An 18,543-nucleotide genomic window follows, 5' to 3' on the forward strand; every position below is an offset into this window, starting at 1 on the left:
AAAGTCTCTTCTCTCTGCAGCTGTTTACTGCTGCTTTTATAACCTTGTATATCTTTGAAGGCTTAGTTTTCTGTAATTTGATAGTTGTTTACTTACCAAGTCTCCAGCCTCCTTTTTTTTTTTTTTTTTTTTTTTTTTTTTTTTTAGACATTTCTTTATTTCTCCCTATTTCTGCCTTGGAACTCCCTCTGTAGACCAGGCTGGCCTCAAACTCACAGAGATCCACCTGCCTCCCAGGTGATGGGATCAAAGGTATGCACCTCCAGCCTCCCTCTTTTAGGCTGTGTTTCAATGCAAAGGAAATTGTTAGTAGTCTTTGTAGCTTTTACATTTTTTAAAATGATTTTGAGCCTTGGTGGGGCCATCTGTAACTGAGCATTGCAATCCTATATCACAGCAGCCCCCACTTAGCAGCTTCACCAGTGGCTATGGACTCTTCAACACTAAGGTCTTACCATCTAGTTCTGGCATAGAACTAGGAGCAGTGACAGTAACCCTTAAGGTTTGTGGTATCTCAGGTGCCTCCTTGGCCAACAAATTCCAGCAGGTATCCCATACCTGGCACTGGGATCTTTATTTAGTAGCCACTAGGAGTGTCCTCCCCACTCAGAATGCTTTTGTTACTTAAACACTTTAGCTGCTATTTTAATAACTGCCGTGGGTTTATAAGTCAGGTGAAGTACCACTGCTGCTGGCTGCTGTTATATGGGCTCTGTACATTGGCATTAATGACTACTTTTGCCACTCTATATGAACACCAATATATGATCATACAAGTGTCCAATAGTCCTAATGAAAATATAGTATGAAGTACACTGGCCAAATTTTTACTCACTGTGAAAATTTCCTTTATTGTCCTTCAGGGTTGTCCCAGAAAGGGGACGGAATCTGCACCAGTCCATTTCTGGGTGACTCTTTAGCCAACAGAGCCACCTTCAAATAGCTCATAGTCTTTTTATCCATAAGCTGCATTGGAAAATCAAAGAAACTGGAGTCTGAATGAACAGTCATTTCAGAAGACTGACTGCCTGGCTGGAGATGAGGAGCCTTGTTTGCCAATTGTTAGCAGCTGCTTTCTCAAGTGGCTGGTCTCAAAATCAAGAGAAACTTAATTCAACTCCTGTTTCTGCCCCCATTTTCTTCTGTGACAACAGGCAGCACAGCTTCTAGTGTATAGTTTCATGTTCTGGAGTCCTTGAAAGAACAGCTTCTGGACTATCAGTATGTTACTGAGATAGGAAGGAGCTTCATGGACAGAAGGCTCCCCAGTCTGAGACTGGGACACTCCCTAGATTTAGTCAGGTGTTATGTGGGGACACTCCACTCCCTGTCTCCTTCCACTTAACAACTAGTGATGTGGCTAGGTGTGGTGACATATGCCTTATAGTATCAGCACTTGGAAGGCAGAGTTAGGCAGACAGATTTTTTTTTTTTCAGTTTGGGATTTCTAGAGGAAGCTTGTGAAAATCCCCTAAAGGGGACCCATTCTGTTCCTGGTCTTTTATAGTAACCATCCTATCAGGGATGAAAACACATTCCCTTCTACTGTTAGAAACAGTCATCCCCAAAAATTATTTTCCCAAGAATCTCATCATTAGGCTTTGTCAACAGAGGACTGTGTGCCTGAAAAAGACATTTTGCATACTTCTGTTTGTAACAGGCTCCCAGACATAGCACAACTGACTCCATGATGGAAGTGCTGCTCAGGCCGTAAAACTCAGCACATAGACATAAACCACCTGCAAAAACAAAAGCAAAGGCCTAATCCATCAAAGTCCATAGCTTTAGGGAAGTCTCTAAATAATTAATCTTGCTTTTTTGACTTCTGTATTTCCCCTTCTGGCTAACTGTATTAGTAATTAGTATATGGAATGTTACTTTCATGTCCTGAAAGAGATGTGTGGATCCCACAGTGTGGAGTGAACCTACTGCCATCAAGTATGTGCATTGTTTAGGTCTCAATAAGCTTTGAGGATGTGACTGTGCACTTCACGCAGGAAGAGTGGGCTTTGCTGGATCCTCCCAGAAGAGTCTGTACAGAGATGTGATGCTGGAAACCTGCCGGGACTTCACTGTGAATAACTAAGGGTACTGTCTGTCACTGATGTGATAGGTAAGAATATCAGTCACTTATTCAACTAGAGGAAAGTGTTTATTTGGATCAATGCTCTTCTGTGATATAGATGGAAGAGGGCGGTGAATAAATTGAGCCAAGTTATAGTTCACATTGAACTTACTAACCTCCATATCAGAACTTTTTAATCACTTGTTATATATTATGTGGGACGACATCTTAGGAAACAAATGGGAAGTGGAGAATATTGACGACTCTCACAAAAATCCCTGAAAAAGTCTAAGGTGATTTTCATGCAAAAGTAAAAGCAGAAGTCCTTTGAAGGAATTTTACGGTACCATGAAAATTTTAAGAAAAAACAAACAAAACAAGCACAACTTAAATTTTTCATTCTTAGATAATGTCACCACAACCACAATAATAAGCATAAGGTACTGTTTAGTGCTTGCAGAACTTTCGCTTCGAAATAAGGATATCATTAAAGTTAGCAAGTGTTACTTTTTGCTTCTAGCTCTGTGGGAGCCACATTTAGAACCACCACCCAGTGGTTCTAATTTGAAAATCTAAATAAAGTTCAAATCATTCAAATGTGGGAGAAGACGTGCTCTGCTGGATTTGGGGAGCAGTGTGTGACCCATTCTGGTAAAGTAGTGAAGCAGCTGTTACTTGGTTACAGTATTTTGGTTTTCCCAGGTTGTTAGGGATATGTAAAAATCTCACAGTGAGAAAAATCCCTGCCAATATATGGAAAGTCCAAGGACAGGGGCTTATCCTAGTTCACTTTGTGCAGATAGAGGAACTCAAGTTGTAGGAAACCATTTCAATGTAATCAGTCAATGTGCAGAATCACTTAAAATGTTCAGTGGCTAGAACATCTAATAAAAGCTGATTCATTGCCATCAGTTCAGACTGCTGAACTGGATATCCAGCGGTGGGAACAATCATTTTTGTGGAGCATGCAGAATTTGTTTATAAACATGTGCTCCTTGACCTTTTGAGGAGCTAAAAACATTAAAAGTATTAATTAGATGTAATTTTAGCTAATACCTATTAGGTTTCTTCAGCAAATCATAAAAAGGAATCTTTAGGATAATGAGTAACACACATTAGTTGTCAAGTTTTTATCAGCATGGAACAAATCAACCTGCATTGTATTTAGTGGTGCAATTATTTCTATAGGCTTGTTACCTGTAAGTTGTTAAGTCCTGTCCTTCCCATCATTATCAAGTCTAAATTTTCTTGTAAATAAGGAGTTACAGCTTGTTACAGAGATTATGACATGCATAAATTTCTATATCATCACCTTGTTGACTTAAAATTCCAGTACATGGTGAGTAGGAAATGAAGTGAAGCAGTCATCTCACTGCACAAGACATCCCAGCATGCACAGCAAGGACAGGAACCACCTTCTTGTGCTAAACAATGGATTTCTCTTTGGCTCTTCGGTTAGTTACTGTTCTATTGCTGTGATAAAACATCATGGTCCAGGTATTTAGAGAAAGAAGAGATAATTTGGGCTATGGTTCCAGAATGTTAAGAATCATTGTGGGTGATGATGGGGAGCCATGGCACCGTCTGGAAGGCATGGTGACAGGAGCTGGGAGCTTGCATCTCCATGGCAAGCAGGAAGCACAGAGAGCTAACTCTCAGCGGCATGAGGCTTTAACCTCTTAGTGTGTTACCAGTGATGAACTTCCTCCAGCAAGGTCACATCTCCCAAACTTTCCCAAACAGGACTACTAACTGGGGAACCACCTAATGTGATCAAGACAGAACACTAAATATGGCAATTGTCTCAAAAGAAGATGTGATGCACGGAGCTAAATATACTTTTGAAAGAACTATTTCCATTCAGCCGGCTTCTTCCTTTCTTCTGTTTTTATTTCACCTGGATCTCAATCATATAGGAATCTTGGACCCAAGCTTACAGGATCACACTGCTGATATTCATGGTGAATGTTGCCCCTTACAGTATCCACATATACACTCAGTGGTGTCAATGAGTGATTCCAAATTTCAGTCACACTGACAGTTGTTGCAGGATATTTAATCAGATTATGAACACTGAGATTCCATTATTTCTAGTCATGGCATGGCTCAATCCTAGCACAATCTTTTTTGTTATTGTTATTGTTAAGATGTATTTATTTATGTTCCTTCTCTCATACATTACATCCTAACTGACCTCCATTTCCTGTTCTTCCACTCCTCTCAGTCCTCCCTCACCTTCCCCGCCCCCCCCCCTGTCCATTCCTCCTCTGTTTCCCTTCGGAAAAGAGTAGTCCTCACAAGAATATCAAGCGAACACAGCATGACAACATGCAGTATAACAAACACTTATATCAAGGCTGGATGAGTCAACCCAGTAGGCAAAAAGGGGGGGGTCCCAAAAGCAGGGAAAGAAGTCAAAGACATTCCCCACTCCCACTGTTAGCAGTCCTAAAAGAACACCAAGCTACATGACCATAACATATATAGAAAGGACCTAGCACAGGCCCATGCAGTCTTCATGATTGCTGCTTCAGTCTCTGCATGGCACACAACTTTAATCCAAGAGATTTCAGTTTGGATATTATAAACAGGATTAAATAAGGTCAGCCATAGGTCAAGAGGCAAAGCCTACAACCAGTTAACAGGAAGTCAACATAGGAGTCAGGAGGATGGATAGAGACACGTGGGAACTGGAAGGGAGAAACACTAATTTGGAGACTTGTTTTAAAAGGTAGGAGACAGGAGAGGCTTCTGGGACCTCTGCTGTGGAGGCTCTGCCTCCCTGACCTAGCAGATTTTCACCCTAGCATCTGGATTCTAAGTTTTTATTTGCAAAATTGAATAATTGGGATTTTGTTTAAAATAACAGACAGTGAAAAGAATGAACATCATACATGTATGATGCTATGTCTTGAGGGATACATAAGATCACAACCCAATAATATGCTTTCAGTAATCCCCCATGTCTGAGGGAAATGTCAAAGTATTATATCCTGTTAGAATGTATATGGGAATGCAAGTATCAGCAGGCCAATCTCTCAGATGACCTTAATTCTCAAAATATGATGTACACAAAAATACACACTGGAGAAATTCAAACATGGATTCTAACAACTGCACACCAGTAGTAATTGAATTGCTATCTGTTCCTCCATGCACTCACACAGTGCTATCTCATGAGCCAGTGTAACCATGGTACAATGCCCATGTGAGTAACAGGCACCCAGACCTCTGTGCAATAAACTTCAGTCTATGGGACAAGTGGGGACCACATGAAGATTATGTTAGAGGTGGAGGACTTATGGAAATGAATTACTTATTTGGTAATAAGTGAGGAAAGCTATTTTAATCAAAGACCATATCCTTTGTTCTTTTCTCTTCTGATTTCTATAATGCTTTGTCTTAATCAGTGTTCCATTTCTGTGAAAAGACACCATAACCACACCAACTCTTATAAAGGAAAGCATTTAAATGGGGCTGGCTTACCATTTCAGAAGTTTAGTCCGTTATCGTCATGGTGGGAGAATGGCAGCATGCAAGCAAGCTGAGAATGGTCAAACTCCCAGTGGCCAGCCCCTTAAAGGAACTGAGCCATTTGCCACCATGAAGAACTACATTTCAGCATCTCTAACACAGTTTTTAAGAGTTTTTCTTAAGTGGCTTCCTGTCTATACTGTTTTTTTATTTCAGGGTCGGGGGTTGTAACAGAAGGCTTCTCATTCTTAACTGAGTCTGCAGTCATGGATATTACTGCAAAAGAAGCTTCCTTGCCTTTTCTAGTCAGCCACAGCCAGGTCACAGACTTCCACATGGCCACATGTTCAGGATGGACTACGGACCTCAACATGATCTCCAGCAGCAGTACAGATCATGGACACTGTCTTAGTTATGGTTTCTATTGCTGGAAGAGACACCATGACAAAAGGCAAGTCTTGTAAAGAAAATTGAGGCTTACTTACAGTTCAGGGGTTTAGTCCAGGAACATCACAATGGGGAGTATGGCAGCATGAAGGCAGACATGGTGCTGGAGGAGTTGAGAGTCTTACATCTGGATCTGGCAGCAGGAAGTGACAGTGACACTGGGTGTGGCTTGAGGTTCTGACACCCCAAAGCCCACCCCCAGTGACACACTTCCTCCAAAATTGTCACACTTACTCCAACACACCTCCTAATAATGCCACCTGTGGGCCTATATGGGTTGGGAGCTGCATGACACAAGTGCTTAGACTTACTTGGGTCTTCTGGAAGACCCTCCTGGCAGCCACCTGTATGTATTTTCATGCAGATACTGAGCTCCAGAATCATGTTGAAAATTGAAAGAAAAGTGTGGTTATCTTCTTTGAGTTAACACCTGACAAGCCTAAAAAGATTTGCCACACGGGCGGTGGTGTCATAAGCCTTTAATCCCAGCACTTGGGAGGCAGAGGCAGGCAGATCTCTGTGAGTTTGAGGCCAGCCTGGTCTACTAGAGCTAGTTCCAGGACAGGCTCCAAAGCTACACAGGGAAACCCTGTCTCGAAAAACCCAAAGAGATGGGGGGGGGGGGGGGACTTTCCAGCACCAGGTGCTTTGCTTTATGGAGATGTGAAGCATTAATCTAATTAATCTTAATCAATAAACATTGGAAGTCAAATTTCATGACAAGAACCCGGAGCAGGGCTTCTGTCTCCGGTCCCCATCGAGAGCACCCTTGGAGCTCTGATACACCCCCACCCATCCCCACTGCCAGCCTACCCCCCTACCCTGTGCCCTACCCTACCCACGGTCCAGCCGCTCCGGTTGAGCACTGGGACAGAGGGTGGAGCCAACAGTCCACCCTACTTAGACTTCTCAGAGCAACTCTGAACAAAGGAGTCCTGACTATCCACGCAGGACCACCCATAATTTCCACCTGCTTGGTCTCTGACCCCACCTCCAGTCCTCTGCTGGAGTCCCGGGCCCCTCCCAGAGATCCGCCTATCTCTGCGGGTTCACTCTGAGTTCCTGTGGGCAAGATCCTTGACCCACAAATCAGGGACTCTGCTAAAGAAAGAGGCCTCAGCTGGAAAGTTCCAGTTTCCAGTGAGATCCGACTATCCTGCAAAACCTTCCCAAGTTTCAGCTCAGCCTTTGTCCTCTTCTGCCAGCTATTGGCCAGAGGTGAGTCTGGGCCCAATCAGGGCTGCCTGTCCCCTACAACCTCTTCCCCCCTCCCCCCGCCCGAACTCCCTGGGTTGGCCCCTGATCCTGCTGCTCCTGTCTCCATTCCCCATCGAGAGCACCCTTGGAGTTCTGATACACCCCCACCCATCCCCACTGCCAGCCTACCGCCCCTACCCTGTGCCCTACCCTACCCATGGTCCTGCCACTCTGGTTGAGCACTGGGACAGAGGGTGGAGCCAACAGTCCACCCTACTTCGGAGACTTCTCGAAGCAACTCTGAACAAAGGAGACCTGACTATCCACGTGGGACCACCCGTAAATTCCACCTGCTTGGTCTCTGACCCCACCTCCAGTCCTCTGCTTGAGTCCCGGGCCCCTCCCAGAGATCCGCCTATCTCTGCAGGACTACTGTGAGTACCTGCTGGCATATTCTACTGGATCCTCACCCTTGACCCCGTCCCTGGGTCCCTGTCTGCAGAGAAACCGCGTAGAGAGCTTGGACCACACAGAGCTACAGATATTGAATCTCAGACCCACATAAGCCCATCAGGGAAGTACCATAGAGAGAGGGGGAGACCCCACCAACACCTACTGGAAGAAGCTATGGGAAGAAGGCAATACAAGAAAACACCTAACAAAGAAAGACAAGCATGACACCACCAGAATCTAGGGAATCTACAACAACTAGAATGGAACACAACAACAAAGCACAGGAAGCAGAAGGGTACGACTTAAAAATTATCATCATAAAAATGATAGAGACCCTCAAAGAAGATGTGAGAAAATCCCTTAAAGAAATGGAGGAAAAAACAAACAAAAAAGTGGAAGAAATGAACAAATTCCTTAAGGAAAGTACAGAAAGCCAAGAAAAAACAATTAAGCAGGTGAAGGAAATGGTTCAAGACTTGAAAACTGAAATAGAGAAAATAAAGGCAACACAAACCGAAGGAATGCTGGAAATAGAAAAGCTGGGCAAAAAATCGGCAACTACAGACACAAGCATAACCAACAGAATTCAAGAGATGAAAGAGAGAATCTCAGGCTCAGAAGATAAACTAGAAGAAATAGATTCATTAACCAAAGAAAATCATAAATCCAACAAGTCCTTAACACAAAACATCCAGGAAATGTGGGACACCATGAAAAGGCCAAACCTAAGAATAATAGGCATAGAGGAAGGTGAGGAAGCCCAGCTCAAAGGTGCCGAAAACATATTCAACAAAATCATCAAGGAAAACTTTCTCAACCTGAAGAAGGACATGCCCATGAAAGTACAAGAAGCAAACCGAACACCAAATAGGCTGGACCAAAGAAAAAAGACCTCTTGACATATAATAATCAAAACACCTAGCATACAGAATAAAGAAAGAATATTAAGAGCAGCGAAGGAAAAAGAACAGGAAAAATCACACCTGACTTCTCCATGAAAGTCCTGGATAGATATTTTACAAGTACTAAGAGACCTTGGATGCAAAACTCTCAATCACTATGGATGGAGAAAACAAGATATTTAATGACAAAACCAGATTTTCCCAATACAGATACCTTCTTCTCTGCTCCACATGGAACCTTCTCTAAAATCAACCACATACTAGGTGGCATAACAAACCTCAACAGATACAAGAGAATAGGAATAGTCCCCTGTATCTTATCAGACCACCATGCTTTAAAATTGGAATTCAACAACAACACAAATCGCAGAAAACCTGCAAACTCATGGAAACTGAACAATGTGCAATTGCACCACACCTGGCCAAAGGAGAAATAAAGAAAGAAATTAAGGACTTTCTAATATTCAATGAGAATGAGGACACAACATACCCGAACTTATGGGACACCTTGAAAGCAGTGCTACTGAAAGACCCCCATTATGCATATTGCCTGTGTGAGCTGCTCTTGCTAACTTGCCAAGGTCAAGTTATGGGAAAGTACAGGAGGGAACCAGATGTTCCTCTCCTCTGACGCCAACCAGATATCTGTGGTCTGCAGCTTGGACCAAAGCAAGGTCAGCAGGACAATATCTAGGAAAAGAAGGTCCTGGGAGCATTCTATCAAGACCACCAGAGTGCTGAGATAGTCATAACTGAATTCTTTGTGTCCAACCCAAATAAGCAACTCTGTCCTTGGTTGACTCCAATTGCCTTAATTGAATGGACCAATGAAATCCCTGTAACCATGCTTCTGCTTCTGTAAGCCTGCTTCTTGCCACCCCAACCCTATATAAACTGCCTGAGTTTTAACCTCAGCATGCTCAGTCCCCCAAAAGACTGAAGCGTCCACAGGTACCTGTGTGAGCAATAAACAGCCTCTTGCACTTGCATCCAGTGGTCTGGTCTCGTCTCTTGGGGCAAGGGCCTCTCCTGCCAGACTCCAAACCTTTGGGGTCTTTCATTGGAGGTTCCACCGAGATTGGAGACCCTTCCCTGGAGACTGACACCCACCGGGAGGTAAGCTGGCCAGCGTTTAATTTCTGTTCTTTGTATGTCTTACTTGTTGCGCAGCGATCGGTAACCGATCTATAGGCCTATATCTATAGGCAGCTTGAGAAGGAGCTGATGGCTCAGACTTCTCCCCCGCCACCCTGGGAGATGTCCCAGGGATTTGAGGAAGCCTGATTTTTTGGGGCTCGCAATGAATCGGAGGGATTCGTTGTTTTGTTGGGGACAGGGGGCTTAAAACCCTCCGTGCCTCCATCTCAGTGTCTGGTTTCGGTTTTACACCGAAAACGTGCAGTGCATCTTTGTGCCGGCTGTCTATGTGTTTTGTCTGTTCTGTTTATCTGTCTGATTCTTTATTTCGAAGAAAATATGGGACAATCTTTAACCACCCCCTTAAGTTTAATTTTAGATCATTGGAATGAGGTACAGAGTCACGCTCACAATCAGTCGGTTGATATGGGGAAGAAAAAAAAAAACTACATCAGACTCCCCGGTAGCCGGCTGACTCCATAGTCAAAGGGAACCAGCCACAGAAGGAACCTCCCGAGCCTTTCCCCTGCACCAGGCTGCCGGATTAGGAGGCCAATTTCAATACTGGCCTTTCTCAGTGTCCAACCTTTATAATTGAAAATCTAACAACCCCTCCTTCTCTAAAGACCCTGTAGCTCTCTCTAACCTAATTGAATACAGCTTTTGCAGATCCTCCTAACCTCTGAAGAAAAACAACGCATCTAAGAACGTCTTAGAGGACGACGGGAGACCCACTCAGTTGCCTAATAAAATTGAGGAAGTTTTCCCCTAAATCGTCCCTACTGGGACTTTAACACCACTGCAGGTAGGGGACACCTACACCTTTATCGCCAGTTACTCATAGCGGGCCTCCGCGGTGCGGGACGCAACCCCACGAATTTGGCTCAGGTAATACAGATAATCCAGGGACCTGAGGAAACTCCGACTGCATTTTTGGAGAGGCTAAAGGAAGCCTATTGTATGTATGTATACACCCTTTGATCCTGATAGTAATGAACAAAGGGGCAATGTTTCTATGGCTTTCATTTGGCAGTCAGCTCCAGATATTAGGACTAAGTTACAGAGACTAGATAATTTACAAAATTATAGCCTGCAGGATCTCATAAAGGAAGCAGAAAAGATCTTTTTTTTTTTATTTAATTTTATATAACAAAGTCCAATTAAATGAAAACAAACATTTATACACAACATTTGGGAATTTGGGCGTCGCTCTTTCCAAACTACTTCCTGCTGGTAAGGGGCGCTGTCTTGGGGGATTCGAAGAAGATTCAGATATCCTAGCTGCAGTAAGCAGAAAAGATCTTTAATAAGAGAAAGACACCTAAAGAAAAAGAAGACTTAGAAAGTTGCAGGAGTAAAAAGAGGACAAGTTAAAGAAGGAGCAAGAGGAGAGAGAGAGAGAAAGATCATAGGAACCGGAGAGAATTAAGCAAAATCCTGGCCACTGTAGCTCAGAATAATCATGATGCAGGAAGTCAGGAGAGGAAGGGAGAAGGAAGGAGGTCCCGGGTAGATCGAGACCAATGTGCCTACTGCAAAGAAAAAGGCCACTGGGTCAAAGATTGCCCTAAGAGACCTAAAAATCAGAGGCGAGGGGACGGGCCCCAAAGACCAACTCAGCTTCTAGCCCTAGATGAAGACTAGGGCAGTCGGGACCAGGAGCCCCCCCCCCCCCGAGCCCAGGCTAACCTTAAGAGTCGGGGGGCAACCAGTCACCTTCCTGGTGGACACTAGAGCCCAACATTCAGTTCTCACCGAATCGAACGGGCCACTGAGTACCAAAACAGCTTGGGTACAAGGAGCCACCGGAGGAAAACAACACCAATGGACCATGGAGAGAAAAGTTCATCTCGCATCAGGTAAAGTCTCACATTCCTTTTTGCATGTGCCAGACTGTCCATATCCATTACTGGGTCGAGATCTACTGACTAAATTAAAAGCCCAGATCCATTTTGAAGGATCAGGTGCTAAAGTCTTCATATATTGACTTTACAATTATAAAATAAATATAGACTTTTTAAAAAAGCCTCCTGAGCAGCAGGAAGGAATGGCCATATAACAGCCACCCCTAATAATAACCCTGAACCCAGCCACCTTGCAACCACTGCCGGAGGGACCAGCATCCCATGACTGTCAGCAGATCCTTGCAGAGATGCATGTAATGTGGCCTGATCTGACCGATCAGCCCTTGAAGGATGTGGACTACACCTGGCTCACGGATGGCAGCAGCTACTTGCTAAATGGTGAGAGACGGGCAGGGGCTGCCTTGACGGATGCTACAAAGGTCATATGGGCCACTGCACTCCCCGGGGGTACCTCTGCTCAGCGAGCCGAACTCATTGCTCTGACTCAGGCTCTCCAGATGGCAGCAGGTAAGAATCTTAATGTATACACTGATAGCCGATATGCCTTTGCCACTGCCTATGTCCATGGGGAATTTTATAGGAGAAGGGGCCTTTCAACATCAGAAGGCAAAGAAATTAAACCTAAAAATAAAATCTTGACATTATTAAAGGCCCTGTTCCTTCCCAAGAAATTGAGCATAATGTATTGCCCTGGACATCAAAATGGGGAAAGCCTAGAGGCAAAAGAAAATAATCACCTGGCTGATGAAGCAGCCAAACAAGCAGCCCTGGGCCCCCAATTATTGACTATAACCATATTGACTAAAAAGGAAACAGCTAAGGCTCCAGATTGGGACTATGATGAAACGGATTTGGACATTTTTCAGAAACTGGGTGCAGATTATGAACCCAATCGACAGTGCTGGGCCTACCAAGAAAAGACTGTGCTGCCTACAAAAATGGCATGAATATTGATAGACCACCTCCATAAACTGACTCATCTGAGTGCCAAAAAGATGAAAACTTTACTAGATAGGCAAGAAATCAGAACTTACCTTCCCAATCCGAATTTATTACCATCGCCAAGTAGGCTTCATCCCTGGATTGCAGGGATGGTTTAACATACGAAAATCTATCAACATGATCCACCATATAAATGAACTGAAAAAGAAAAACCATATGATCATCTCCCTAGATGCTGAAAAAGCCTTTGAAAAATTCAACACCCTTTCATGATAAAGGTCTTGGAGAGATCAGGGGTAACAGGAACATACCTAAACATAATAAGAGCAATATACAGCAAACCAACTGCCAACATCAAACTGAATGGAGAGAAACTTAAGGTGATTCCTCTAAAATAAGGAAAAAGACAAGGCTGTCCTCTCTCTCCATATCTCTTCAATATTGTACTGGAAGTTCTAGCTAAAGCTATAAGACAACAAAAGAAGATCAAGGGGATCCAAATTGGAAAGGAAGAAATCAAACTGTCTCTATTTGCAGATTATATGATAGTTTACATAAGTGACCCAATAAACTATACCAGAGAACTCCTACAGCTGATAAACACCTTCAGCAAAATATCAGGATACAGGATAAATTCAAAAAAAATCAGTAGACCTTCTTTATTCAGACGACAAAAGGGCGGAGAAAGAAATCAGAAAAACATCACCCTTTACAATAGCCACAAGCAACATAAAGTATCTTGGGGTAATGCTTACCAAACAAGTGAAATACCTATATAATAAGAACTTTGTGGCTCTAAAGAAAGAAATTAAACAAGATACCAGAAAATAGATCTCCCATGCTCTTGGATAGGTAGGATAAACATAGTAAAAATGGCAATCGTGCCAAAAGCAATCTACAGATTCAATGCAATCCCCATTAAAATCCCACCACAATTCTTCACTGACCTTGAAAGGGTAATAATCAGCTTTATATGGAAAAACAAAAGACCCAGGATAGCCAAAACAACCCTATACAATAAAAGAACTTCAGGAGGCATCACCATTCCTGACTTTAAGCTCTACTACAGAGCTATAGTTCTGAAAACAGCCTGGTATTGGCACAAAAATAGACAGGTAGACCAATGGAATCGAATTGAAAATCTTGATATTAACCCACACACCTATGAACACCTGATTTTCGACAAAGCAGCTAAAAGAATACAATGGGATGAGGACAGCATCTTCAACAAATGGTGCTGGCACAATTGGATGAGGGTGTGTAGAAGACTGCAGATAGACCCATGTCTGTCGCCATGCACAAAACTCAAGTCCAAATGGATCAAAGACCTCAACATCAATCCAGCCACATTGAACCTCTTAGAAGAGAAATTAGGAGGTACCCTTGAACAAATTGGTATAGGAGACCGCTTCTTGAACATAACCCCAGTTGCACAGACACTGAAAGAAAGAATTAATAAACGGGACCTCTTCAAACTTAGAAGCTTCTGTAAGGCAAAGGACACAGTGGACAAGACCAGATGGCAGCCCACAGACTGGGAAAAGATTTTCACCAATCCTATATCTGACAAAGGGCTGATCTCCAAAATATACAAAGAACTCAAGAAACTAGTCAACAAAACACCAAATAACCCTATTAAAAAATGGGGTACAGAACTGAAGAAAGAATTATTAATAGAGGAAATCAAAAAGGCTGAAAGACACTTAAGAAAGTGCTCCACATCCTTAGCTATCAGGGAAATGCAAATCAAAACAACTTTGAGATACCATCATACTCCTGCCAGAATGGCTAAATTTAGAAACACCAATGACAACTTATGCTGGAGAGGATGTGGAGAAAGGGGAACACTCCTCCACTGATGGTGGGAGTGCAAACTCATACAGCCATTTTGGAGATCGGTATGGCAGTTCCTCAGGAAAATGGGAATTGGTTTACCACAGGACCTGGCAATCCCCCTCTTAGGCATATACCCAAATGATCCACACCCATGCAACAAAGACATCCGTTCAACTATATTCATAGCAGCACTATTTGTAATAGCAAGAACCTGGAAGCAACCTAGATGCCCTCAACTGAAGAATGGATAAAGAAGATGTGGCACATCTACACATTGGAATACTACTCAGCAGAAAAAAAATAATGGAATCTTGAAATTCGCAGGCAAGTGGATGGCACTTGAAGAAACCATCCTGAATGAGGTAACCCAGTCACAAAAAGAGGAACATGGTATGTACTCGCTCATATATGGATTTTAGACCTAGAGCAAAGGATCACCAGCCTATAATTCACACTAGGATACAAGGTGTATTCTAAGAGATTCATATAAAGTCCCTCAGAGAAGGGGGAAGGGACAAGTCCCCCAGAGCACAGGGGAAGTGGTGGGGGGCAGTGAATGGAGAGAGAAGTAGGAGAAAGAGAAGGGGAGGAGAGGAAAACACATGTGACTAGGAAGATTGAGTTGGAAAGGGTTGGAAAGAAACCAGAACACACACACACACACACACAGAGAGAGAGAGAGAGAGAGAGAGAGAGAGAGAGAGAGAGAGAGAGAGTACATTAAAGAGGCAACCAATACTGGTTTGAAGAGAAAACTGAATCTAAAGAAAGGTCTAGAGACCTACAAGACTGCCTCCAACTAACAATTTGAGCAACCGTGGAAAGGAGTGTTGATCTCACTCCTGGGTAGTGAGATCAACAACTAACTTATACATGGAGCACTCATCTAATACCTGTTGGAAACAGAAGCAAACACCCATACCTAAACACTGAGTCAAACTGGAATCCAGATGCAGACAGAGAGGACAAGACTAGGTTGCAGAAACACATAAGAGACAGCTGTCCTGAACAAGCAGGAGCTAACGGGCATCCAGACTGATAGCTGGGAAGCCAGCATGGGATGGACTCAGGCACCCCTGAATATGGGTCTCAGCCAGAAGGACTGAGCAGTCTAAGGGACCTCAGACAGTGGAACCAGAATGTATCCCTGGTGCACAAAAGGACCTTGTGGACACATCCCCCATGGAGGGATACTGCCTTAACCTAGAGACAGCAGAGAAGTCCTAGTCCCTACTTCAAATGACCTGACAGATCTACATGACCCCACCCAGATGGCATTGCCCTAATGTGGAATTGGGGTGGGGGGGATGGGAGGGGAGGGTGGTCAGGGTGCATATGAGGGGGCAGAGAGGGTAAAAGGGAGGGAGAGGGAACTTGGATCGACATGTAAAATAATAAATCAAATAAAAATAAATAAATAAATAAAATTAGATCAAGAACAGAAAAGCAGCTTAAATAGACCTATAACCCCTAATGAAATAGAAGCAGTCATCAAAAGCCTCCAAACAAAAAAAAAAAAAAAAAAAGCCCAGGGCCAGATGGCTTCAGTGCAGAATTCTACCAGCAATTCCAAGAACAGCTAATACCAATACTCCTCAAATTGTTGTACAAAACAGAAGCTGAAGGTTCATTACCAAATGGTTTTTCACAAGGTTACAACTACCGTGGTACCCCAGCCACACAAAGACACAACTAAGAAAGAGAACTACAGACCAATATCCCTCATGAACATTGATGCAAAAATACTGGCAAATTGAATCCAAGACCACATCTGACCTGAACAAGGGGAAGCTAATGGAATCCAGCATTGGACCGACTCAGACCCTCTGAACATATGGAACCTCTGACAGTGGAACCAAGATGTATCCTTGGTGCAGAAAAGGACTTTAGGAGCGCATCCCCCATGGAGGGATACTCCCTTAATCTAGAGACAGGAGGGAGGACTACGCCCTACTCCAAATGACTGATAGATTTTGGTGATCCCTCCTGGAAGGCATCACACTCCCCAGGTAGTGAATGGGAAATGGGACTTGGAGGGAGGCCTGGGTGGGATATGGGAGGGTGGAAGGGAGAGGGAACTGGGGTTGATATGAAAAATAAGAAAAAATATGAAACAATCAAATAAAAAACAATGAAATATCCAGTTATGGATATTACTTTGAATTTAAAAAAAAAAAAAAAAGACTATAGGGAAATTTTGAGAGTACATTTGAAACTTCCAGGCCCATGGTCCTATTAGTTGGGGGAGAGGAGTCCCAAGACCAGAGAGGGAGAGAGATTCCACTCTCAGGAATTGGTAAGTGGGAAACTTAGGCTGTTAATTGGCAAGATCAGGAGTCTGTTTGATCTGTGTGAGGTGGATCCAAGTCACACCTCCCTGAAGGTTACATTGTATTTTTTTAAGTTTATAAAAAGAGATAAATGTTTTGGAAATATGCTGGCCAATGATGATGCTCTAATCCCAGAACTCAGGAGGCAGAGGAAAGTGGATCTCTGTTTGAGGCCAGCCTGATCTATAGAGTTAGTTCCAGAACAGAGAAACCCTGTCTTGAAAAACAAACAAAAAAAATTTTTAACATGTTATCATCACCATTGTTTTTAATCTATCCTGAAATACACATTGTAGAAGAAGGATTAGACTCATGCCTTTGAGTCTAATCCTTCTTCTAGGTTAAAAGTATAAATACTCTTTCCAGAGGGCTGGATATGTAGATTGGACAGAGAGATGTTTTTAGCACAATGAGAAGCACTTTTAAGCCTATAATTAGAAGACCAGCCAGGTGGTGGTGGTTCATGCCTTTAATCCCAGCAGCAGGGAGTCAGAGGCAGCCTGGTCTACAGAATGAGTTCCAGGACAGCCAGGGCTACACAGAGAAAGCCTGTCTGGAAAAACAAAGGAAATGAAAGTTACAATTTTGAGTATTTGACTATGATAGTGCTTTTGTAGGACCCAGGGCAACTTAGTACACACCAGCTGCTTTGCTACATTACTGCCATGGCAAGGCTCAATAGGCCTGAGTTTTCAGTTTACCCCAAAGCAACACCTGACTCAGAAAAAGACCACACACTGAGACCACCCATGCACCACCCAGGAATGAACCATCCAAGGGAAAATTATCAAAGGAAATTCCCAATATTCCAACCATTGTAGATATGATCACCTAATGTCGCTTAGATCCCCTTTCACCAGGTTTAAACCCTGAAAAACCCCTCACCCCCAACCTCTACTAAGGGGGAAAAAACCCTACCCCACCTAGGATGGGAACAGGACACTCTGCTTAGTCAAGCTCAAGCTTGAATAAAGACTCTCTGCTTTTACATAATAGGATTCCATCTCCTTGTTGGTTTTAGGGAAACTACATGATCTGGGCATAACATCTGGGAGTTTGTCTGGGATCCCCCAAGCCTATCTGGACTATGGCCAGTAAGCTTTCTGTGTTTTGTGGCTTCCTTTTGGATATCCTTCTGTTAAATAGGCCCAAAATCTGTAAGTGCCTGTAGATGCTCTAAGTGGACATGCTGGAGGACCACAGGTGGTGTTGAGAAGATGTTGTGGGGCTCATCTGTACAGGAATGGATCCTTCTGATCAATTTGGATCCACAGGCCCTTCTGTATGGAATCTAATCCCTCTGGTCTCTGTAAAAATACAAAGTAAATGCCACCCACAAAACAGCTAGAGGCCATAATCTCTGGTTCAGTTTTGTCTTTGGGTACCAGGAGGACTCTGTATTGTTCTATATACGGTTGTTTTTGTCTTTTTTTTTTTTTCTGTCCTTTTTCTGATTTATAAGACTGATGCTGATGATATGGAACAGATTCAAAACATGGGCTACAGAGCAGCACACTTGTGTGGATGGGGTGGATGGGCTATGCAACCTTGTTGTGACAATATAACAAGACTCCACACCACAGCTTTAAAGAGGCTGTGCCTCAAAAGGTTTTCAAATGCTGAACAGAGAATCTGGGGTCAATTGCTATGGCTGCAGAAGTTAATCTTTTACCCCATCCTGCGAACCATTCCCTCCCATGTTAGTGGATGGGGTTCCCACGGCCTGCTCTGGGGGCTGCCCACCTCTGACTTCTGTCCAAACCAGGCCAAGGTTTGGCTCTCAGTGGTGGTCATGTTGTGATGCTCTAGCCAGACTTCCCTCCTCCAGTGTTCCTTTGGTCATTCAGTTCCAAAGATTATAAATATCTGTCATCATTTAAAGAGGTTGGTTAGAA

The 18,543-nt window shown here is 43.4% G+C and overlaps 1 protein-coding gene across 1 annotated transcript in view; it reads right to left on the reverse strand.

Annotated features, from left to right (window-relative positions):
- Window positions 1–18,543, reverse strand: part of LOC127217161 (zinc finger protein 14) — an 85,465-nt gene that overhangs the window by 39,033 nt on the left and 27,889 nt on the right. The gene's annotated exons all lie outside the window — the stretch shown is intronic.

Source organism: Phodopus roborovskii, unplaced genomic scaffold, assembly GCF_943737965.1.
Source record: "Phodopus roborovskii unplaced genomic scaffold, PHOROB, whole genome shotgun sequence".
NCBI lineage: Eukaryota > Metazoa > Chordata > Mammalia > Rodentia > Cricetidae > Phodopus > Phodopus roborovskii.